At 41.8% G+C, this 9,757-nt stretch overlaps 1 protein-coding gene across 3 annotated transcripts in view; it reads right to left on the bottom strand.

The window, feature by feature from the left end:
- Nucleotides 1–9,704, bottom strand: part of LOC106592365 (WAS/WASL-interacting protein family member 1) — a 31,294-nt gene extending 21,590 nt beyond the window's left edge. Inside the window, exon 1 of one of the 3 annotated variants that reach the window (XM_045698346.2) lies at nucleotides 9,416–9,704. The gene's annotated coding sequence lies outside the window, so the exon portion shown is untranslated. Of the gene's footprint in view, nucleotides 1–3,618; nucleotides 3,844–4,011; nucleotides 4,184–9,415 lie in introns of those variants that run through there. The other 2 variants (XM_082963142.1, XM_082963143.1) reach the window with 2 other exon arrangements.
- Between the last annotated feature and the right edge of the window lie 53 nt (nucleotides 9,705–9,757).

Raw genomic sequence — 9,757 nt, 5'->3', positions numbered from 1 at the left:
TGTGGGACTGTGGACACTTTGAAGTAGGACAAGTAGAACACATGCTTCAGTTTAGACGCTGTTAAAATGGCTGCTGCTCTTTGATCCTCCCGACAACCCCCTGCGCCGAGGTACCTCATCAGGGTTAGCAGCAGAGACACTTAGTAAAAACACACACACCACGCTAGCAGTTATAGAGGTGAATAAACTGACTGGAGACACCACCACGCTAGCAGTTATAGAGGTGAATAAACTGACTGGAGACAACGCCACGCTAGCAGTTACAGAGGTGAATAAACTGACTGGAGACAACACCACGCTAGCAGTTACAGAGGTGAATAAACTGACTGGAGACAACACCACGCTAGCAGTTACAGAGGTGAATAAACTGACTGGAGACAACACCACGCTAGCAGTTACAGAGGTGAATAAACTGACTGGAGACAACACCACTGTTCACACATGCCATTATGGTTCTACTTCAATTCAGCAAAAGTATTCTCAAAACTTTTAGAACAACAGTTGTTAAAGGAACAGCAATACTGGAGAGAGACCATAGTGGCAGTGCAGAGTAGAGGACATCCGGTGGCATTGCCAAAAACATCCCAAACCCCTGACCCCCCCCCCCTCACCCCCCCACCCCCGGGCCCTGTTGTACCTAAAAGGGATGTGGGTGGGATTAGGTAGAAGGCTGGATGCTTCTCTCACAGAACTGGACAGTATAATACAGGAGTGTCTGTGTTCCAGTGTGTGCATGTGTTTGAGTGTGTGTGTGTGTTCGAGTGTGTGTGTGTGTGTTCGAGTGTGTGTGCGCATGTCTGTGTGCGAGTGTGTGTGTTTGTGCATGCGTGTGTGTGTGTGTGCATTTGGCATGTGTATGTGTGTGTGTGTGTGTGTGTGTCTGGGCAGAGAGAAACCGTGCTGAGTAGCTAAGCTAACATCCTGTATGGGACGTTAGCTAGAGTAGAGTTATGTGGCAATACTGACCCACAACTTCCACACTGAGGTAATTAGTCTAAGGTAGAGGTCATCAACCTCAAGATCACTTTGAGTCAAAATGCAAGCTGAGATCTACCGCTCAGAGATCTACCGCCCAGGGATCTACCGCCCAGGGATCTACCGCTCAGGGATCTACCGCCCAGGGATCTACCGCCCAGGGATCTACCGCCCAGGGATCTACCGCCCAGGGATCTAACGCTCAGGGATCTACCGCCCAGAGATCTACCGCTCAGAGATCTACCGCTCTGATTTTTTCTTAAACATAACTTCAAAAACATAAGCCTATGCAACACGAAGCAGTTAAAAACAGTTGTGTAGCAATGAGGTTTGTTCAGTAGGCTATAGGCCCAATACATTATCACTGCATATTGGCTATGCTTGATTTGCCCTACCAATGTTGTTCTTCCATTTAGAAATTCTATTTCAACATTTGAGGTACTGTATATGACCACACTGGTAATAGATCATGTGTTGTGTTATTTGTGAGGCACAGCTGAGTGAACGTAATCATTTACTTCCTTTTTTTTACTGGACTGATGGCCTGCATCTGATGGTCAGTCTGAGGGAGCTGCAGTAAGGCTACCTCTCACCTGACTCACCCTCTCTCCTCTGAGAAAAGGCAGGCTTCCTGCTGATGACGAAACTTAAAGATCCACTATGCAGAAATCACGCTGCCATTTCCTGGTTGTTAAAATTCTAATAGTTCAAGTATAGTGTAGAGAATCATTGTACCATCTAAACCGCTGTGAAATATATTTTCCATAAACAAAAATATTGTATTTTCAGCTGTTTGAAGCTGGTGTACAAAACCGAAAGTAAAAGACGCAAAAAAACAAAACTTAAGAACGGGAAGTATAGAAATAGAGCACATAGAACAGATCTACCACTTCTTAGACTTGCTTTCGATGAGAATGACAGATCTATATAAACACATTTCTATGTGAATTTGGTCAGGTCACCTAAAAAGTGACATATTGCAGCTCTGAGTCTCATTATTTCTGCCTCCTGCACCAGTTCCTGTTGTTACTCCAACGACCAGAGAAAGTAAAATATCCCTCGATATGAAAAGATAGACAAGCCACTAATAATAACACAAGCTTATGGAAACACTTTGCTATACTCATTCATTGCAGCTTCAGTGCTGGTTGTAGCTTGAGTGGAAGTAGGGAGAAGATGCATTTTATGGCTTATAAAAGTGTTGAACAAAGTGTCTATGGCTCAAGGAAACTGTATAGACACGGTGATCTGAGCTATCTGATTGGCCAGCAGTAGGCCAAAAGGTGCACTTGATTTTCTCTCTGGGCCTGCCAGGTAGGCAGAGTTCTACCTTCAGACACATGAAATGGTTCAAAATGGGGAAGCAATCAAGGTGCACTTGATTCATCATCCTGGTGCTAGGGCTGATGAATCAAGTACACCTAATGACAACAGCGCAAAACGAATACAAATAAAAATAGGAACGCAGGGCTTTATCGTTGATTTTTTTACAGAAATGTTTGGTGATCAACTAGGAATGCCTTGGAGATCGTGATCGACCGGTTGGTGACCACTGGTCTAACGATTGAAAACAGGGATAGTTTGGGATTTCTTCCCCAGAGTCAGATGAACTCGTGGATACCATTTTTATGTTTCTGCGTCGAGTATGAAGGAAGTAAAGGTAGTTTCGCGAGCATGATAGCTGTTCCCATTGACTTCCAGTCATTGCACTTCACAGGTCCAGAACAAATTCAAGAAAACATACAGTATTGTACATAGACATGAGTGCCTGGATCCCCCTTCCATCTCACAGAGCAAGTTAACAGCAAACCTGCTTTCAAAAAACAAATAAAGCAACGCCTCTACCCCATGTGACCAAATGTGTGTGTATGTACTGACGTGTAACTGATATGCACACATACACAATTATTCTTTAGTTGTATTGTTTAAAAAAAAAGTATACATTTGTCTTTAGTCGTAGTGAATTTTTCCATATAGAAAACTGTTTTAAATTGTAAAGTATTTTTGTCTGTAATGTCTTTGTCGTTATGCGTCAGACCCCAGGAAGACTAGCTGTCACCATTGGCGTCGGCTAATGGGGATCCTAATAAAATCAGAAGCAATTGCAAGTTAGCAGCTTCATTCCAACTGAACGCAGAGACATAAAAATGGTCTCCACAAGTTCATCTTGGTATTTTATTAGGATCCCCGTTAGCTGTTGCAAAAGCAGCAGCTACTCTTCCTGGGGTCCACACGAAACATGCAACATAATACAGAATGACATAATACAGAACATCATTAGACAACAGAACAGCTCAAGGACAGAACTACATACATGAACTGACTCTGGGGAAGGAGATAAAGGGCCTGCCTTTAAAGACAGTTCTGCCAACATCAACAGCATTTCTGGCAAAGTGCAGACACCAATGTTCCCCAGGAAGACAGGAAATAAAGTCGCAAGTCAAATTCACACTACAATGGTTCCCTTTTCCTCCATTAAACAGCTGTCAAACAGAACACCAACACCGAAGAGAAATCTGAGGAGAAATCTCAACTGTCAGAAGAGAAAGAGCAGGAGCTGAGCTAGGACTATGGAAACATATATTGTATGAATGTATCAAATGGATTACCACAATATATTAAACAGTTATTACATCTACTCACGGAAGTTGTGCCCAAAAAGGTGACAACAAATTCACTCTCTTAGGTAGCTCTCGAAAACATTCTTCCAAAAAACAGGCAAAGAAATGGTACACAGTTACAGGGATAGGTGGTAGCTTCCTTAATCTGGTTCCCTTCCTAGCACCTTTACACATTAGAGAAGTCACAGTTCCACATTTAGTCCAACCCCATGTTACTGTATTTCACTTCCTCAACTTGCTGTGTCATGAACTGACAGGGGGGGAGAGAGAGGGGCAGCAGTGTGAAAGCTACAAAACCTCTCATCTAGGCTCTGTCTCACAGTCACACAGTCTGAGCTGAGTAGCAGTTTCTCTCTCTCTCCCTCTCTCTCCCCCCTCTTCAGTTTGTCCTCTTCTGTGAAAGTCAAAACCTCACCTCTCATCTAGGGCTCTCAGTCTCACACTGTCATGTGAGCATCACAGGGCTTCTTCTTCTTCGCTCCTCTCTCCCATTGAAGTCTGTCCTCTGATGCAGATTGAAGACCCTCCTCTCCTCAGAGAGCTGCTGTCAAGAGAGAGCTCTCCTCTCCTGCTAAAATAGCTTTACTCAGAGTCAGAGCCACTTCCTGTGTTCAGCTTTCAGTCATACTTCCTCTCTTTCAACTCAGTCAGCAGCCTTACACACACACACGCTCACGCTCGCTCTGTCACACACACACACACGCGACCCCCCCTCCCTTTGCATTGTGAAGGCTAATGCTTTGACTCAGATGCCAATTTGATACAGTTTGCAGATACAGTCAGAGTCCAAACAACTCCTAGACACACAGATACTGTACTCTCTTCATCTCCAGATACTGTACTCTCTTCATCTCCAGATACTGTACTCTCTTCATCTCCAGATACTGTACTCTCTTCATCTACTTCTCCATCCAACAATGCGCAAAAGTCTGTATTATACAAGTATGCTGCAAAGACTATACCAAACATTAAGAACACCTTACTAATACTGACTATACCAAACATTAAGAACACCTCACTAATACTGACTATACCAAACATTAAGAACACCTTACTAATACTGACTATACCAAACATTAAGAACACCTTACTAATACTGACTATACCAAACATTAAGAACACCTCACTAATACTGACTATACCAAACATTAAAACACCTCACTAATACTGACTATACCAAACATTAAGAACACCTCACTAATACTGACTATACCAAACATTAAAACACCTTACTAATACTGACTATACCAAACATTAAGAACACCTTACTAATACTGACTATACCAAACATTAAGAACACCTCACTAATACTGACTATACCAAACATTAAGAACACCTCACTAATACTGACTATACCAAACATTAAGAACACCTTACTAATACTGACTATACCAAACATTAAGAACACCTTACTAATACTGACTATACCAAACATTAAGAACACCTCACTAATACTGACTATACCAAACATTAAGAACACCTCACTAATACTGACTATACCAAACATTAAGAACACCTCACTAATACTGACTATACCAAACATTAAAACACCTTACTAATACTGACTATACCAAACATTAAGAACACCTTACTAATACTGACTATACCAAACATTAAGAACACCTCACTAATACTGACTATACCAAACATTAAGAACACCTCACTAATACTGACTATACCAAACATTAAGAACACCTTACTAATACTGACTATACCAAACATTAAGAACACCTTACTAATACTGACTATACCAAACATTAAGAACACCTTACTAATACTGACTATACCAGACATTAAGAACACCTTACTAATACTGACTATACCAAACATTAAGAACACCTCACTAATACTGACTATACCAAACATTAAGAACACCTTACTAATACTGACTATACCAAACATTAAAACACCTTACTAATACTGACTATACCAAACATTAAGAACACCTTACTAATACTGACTATACCAAACATTAAGAACACCTCACTAATACTGACTATACCAAACATTAAGAACACCTTACTAATACTGACTATACCAAACATTAAGAACACCTCACTAATACTGACTATACCAAACATTAAGAACACCTCACTAATACTGACTATACCAAACATTAAAACACCTCACTAATACTGACTATACCAAACATTAAGAACACCTCACTAATACTGACTATACCAAACATTAAAACACCTCACTAATACTGACTATACCAAACATTAAGAACACCTTACTAATACTGACTATACCAAACATTAAGAACACCTTACTAATACTGACTATACCAAACATTAAGAACACCTCACTAATACTGACTATACCAAACATTAAGAACACCTCACTAATACTGACTATACCAAACATTAAGAACACCTTACTAATACTGACTATACCAAACATTAAGAACACCTCACTAATACTGACTATACCAAACATTAAGAACACCTCACTAATACTGACTATACCAAACATTAAGAACACCTCACTAATACTGACTATACCAAACATTAAGAACACCTTACTAATACTGACTATACCAAACATTAAGAACACCTTACTAATACTGACTATACCAAACATTAAGAACACCTTACTAATACTGACTATACCAAACATTAAAACACCTTACTAATACTGACTATACCAAACATTAAGAACACCTTACTAATACTGACTATACCAAACATTAAGAACACCTTACTAATACTGACTATACCAAACATTAAAACACCTTACTAATACTGACTATACCAAACATTAAGAACACCTTACTAATACTGACTATACCAAACATTAAGAACACCTTACTAATACTGACTATACCAAACATTAAGAACACCTTACTAATACTGACTATACCAAACATTAAGAACACCTTATTAATACTGACTATACCAAACATTAAGAACACCTTACTAATACTGACTATACCAAACATTAAGAACACCTTACTAATACTGACTATACCAAACATTAAGAACACCTTACTAATACTGACTATACCAAACATTAAGAACACCTCACTAATACTGACTATACCAAACATTAAAACACCTCACTAATACTGACTATACCAAACATTAAGAACACCTTACTAATACTGACTATACCAAACATTAAGAACACCTTACTAATACTGACTATACCAAACATTAAGAACACCTTACTAATACTGAGTTGCACCCCCCCTTTTGCCCTCAGAACAGTCTCAATTCGTTGGGGCATGGACTCTACAAGGTGCCAAAAGCATTCCACAGGGATGCTGGCCCATATTGACTCCAATGCTTCCCACAGTTGTGTCAAGTTGGCTGGATGTCCTTTGGGTGGTGGACCATTCTTTATACACACAGGAAACTGTTGAGTGTGAAAACCCCAGCAGCGTTGCAGTTCTTGATACAAACCGGTGCTCCTGGCACCTACTACCACACCCCGTTCAAAGACACTAATCTTTTGCCTTGGTCATTCACCCTCTGAATGGTACACTTACACAGTCCATGTCTCAACTGTCTCAAGGCTTTAAAAAAATCCTTGTTTAACCTGTCTCCTCCCCTTCATCTACACTGATTGGTGGATTTAACAAGTGAGATCAATAAGGGATCATAGCTTGGATTCACTTGGTCAATCTGTCACGTTCTTAACGTTTTGTATGCTCAGTGAGTATTAATGTGAGTATTAATGTTACTGCCTCCTTGTTCAGACTATCAGGAAGCTGAAGTGAATACGAATATCGCCCACAAACACCCTCGCCGCCATGTGCTTGAGCTGAGTTGGTCACGTGGGTTGGTTACACAGGAAGTGAAGGAAGCTTCCTGTCTTCTCTGCAGACCTGTCTATTGCAGGACGAGAGGCTCGCTCTCATAGCCAGAGATTACATGAAAACATTTTAAAACTCTGTGTTATAGCTCTGGAGACAAACATCTTGCCATTTACAGTAGATCTCTGAAACATGCAGTTACCCTCCAGCTATTCATCCACAATGTTCAGACCAGTTTGGCTGCTTACCTCCTGGTCTGAGGAATGGGAGTACTGGAACAGACCAGGGAAGACTCAACTCTAAACAAGGTTCAGTACTGTAACAGACCAGGGACAGCCTCTAGGGAACACATAACTCTGAACCAGGTTCCTCAGGCAACGAGAGAACACAAGGCCTGGTCAATGTTTTCCACTTTACCACTGTGGAATGTTAATACTAAGACCACAGTTCAACAAAGTTTGTTTAGGATTCCAGGTTTGAATGATTTGAGTGAGTGAGTGAGTGGAGTGAGTGAGTGAGTGAGTGGGAGTGAGTGGGTGGAGCGGAGAGAGGCGAGCAAGCGAGTTTACTGTACGTGCATGTGTATTGACAGATAATGGAGGACCTTTACTAGTCCCATCCCATTCAACACCATAACTACAGTAGCCAGGAGAATGAGCAGTCCCAAATGGAACCCAATTCCCTACATAGTGCACTACTTTTGGCCAAAGGCCCATAGTTTGAACTATAGTACGTCGACTACATAGTGCACTACCTTTGATCAGAGCCCTATGGGCCTGGTGAAAGGTAGTGCCCCTATGGGCCTGGTGAAAGGTAGTGCCCTATGGGCCTGGTGAAAGGTAGTGCCCTATGGGCCTGGTGAAAGGTAGTGCCCTATGGGCCTGGTGAAAGGTAGTGCCCTATGGGCCTCCCGAGTGGCTCAGTGGTCTAAGGCAGTGCATCACAGTGCTAGCTGTGCCACTAGAGATTCTGGGTTCGAGTCCAGGCTCTATCGCAGTCGGCCGCGCACAATTGGCCCAGCGTTGTCTGGGAGGGTTTGGCCGGCAGGGATTTCCTTGTCCCATTGCGCACTAGCGATTCCTGCGGCGGGCCGGGCGCAGTGCACGCTGACACAGTCGCCAGTCAAGAAGCAGTGCAGCTTGGTTGGGTTGTGTTTCAGAGGACGCACGACTCTCGGCCTTCACCTCTCCTGAGTCTGTACAGGAGTTGCAGCGTGGAGACAAGACTGTAACTACCAATTGGATACAATGAAATCCAATTGGGATTAGTGGGCCGTTTGTTTGTACCACGTACGTCTGCCTGCGTACCACGTACGTCTGCCTGCGTACCACGTACGTCTGCCTGCGTACCACGTACGTCTGCCTGCGTACCACGTACGTCTGCCTGCGTACCACGTACGTCTGCGTGTTAATGCCTCAGATGACATTTCAGAGCTGTGGGAAAGTCTACATTCCTTGGCTACAGTGATGAGTGACTCCATAAAAAGTCAAAAAGCTGTCTGTGATGTAAAGCACTAACCATGCAGGAGCAACATTTTGTACAGAATAAACAGATATTGGTTTACTGCACTCTACGGTAGTGTGTGTGTATGTGTGTGTGTGTGTGTGTGTGTACATGAGCTTTACTGACTGACTGTGTGAGCTGCATAAAATCCACGAGCACAGGTTACATAATGAAAGCTAGCAATGACTCAATGACTTTAAAAACTCAGTTGAGGCTTTTTTACTCATCATGTAAGTATCCATGCCAACGCAGACTACATAACCACCAAGCAGAGAATAACGCATGATGTCATCTGATACAACTCAAAACAAATGGAATACAAAAATAAAAACAGAAATATCGTAACATAACGCTATCATGTTTCCATTTGTCCTCAAAAAATGTTTTACAAGCAAGGGTGTCGCAACAGATGTGAACACTCAAGGTGTTGCTGCTGCCATCACATCCATTGCAAACATGTTTTGAAATGCAGTTATTTGCGTAATTATAATTGAGAAGCCTAAAACTTTGAAAAATCGATCTAGAACTCAAGTTCAACATAACATAAACATCGACTTACTTCTGGAGACAGTATGAGCCACTCCTTCGCCGTAAACACAACTTTAGCTCAGGATTTCCGCTTCATCGGGATTTCCACATTGTACCCGGAACTTTTAAATTATATGCATACAATCAAGAGTGCGATTTGATGTTTTATCAATCTGCCATCCCTCAATAACTTATGTTTCTGTCCAAATCTTCGAGCGTTGTATTTGTCATGTCGCTCGAAAGACTGTTTTCGTAAAACCGACTGGGAGAAGTGAACGCTTCTCTCTCTCCAATCCGGGGCCTTCGCAGTGATGCAATATTTCCAGATGTGCAACTTCTCCAAGTTTGAACAGTTGGTGCTGTGAATAAAGAC

Source organism: Salmo salar, chromosome 16 (genome assembly GCF_965601325.2).
Source record: "Salmo salar chromosome 16, fSalSal1, whole genome shotgun sequence".
NCBI classification, from domain to species: domain Eukaryota; kingdom Metazoa; phylum Chordata; class Actinopteri; order Salmoniformes; family Salmonidae; genus Salmo; species Salmo salar.
This window is presented reverse-complemented; position numbering and strand designations above follow the sequence as displayed.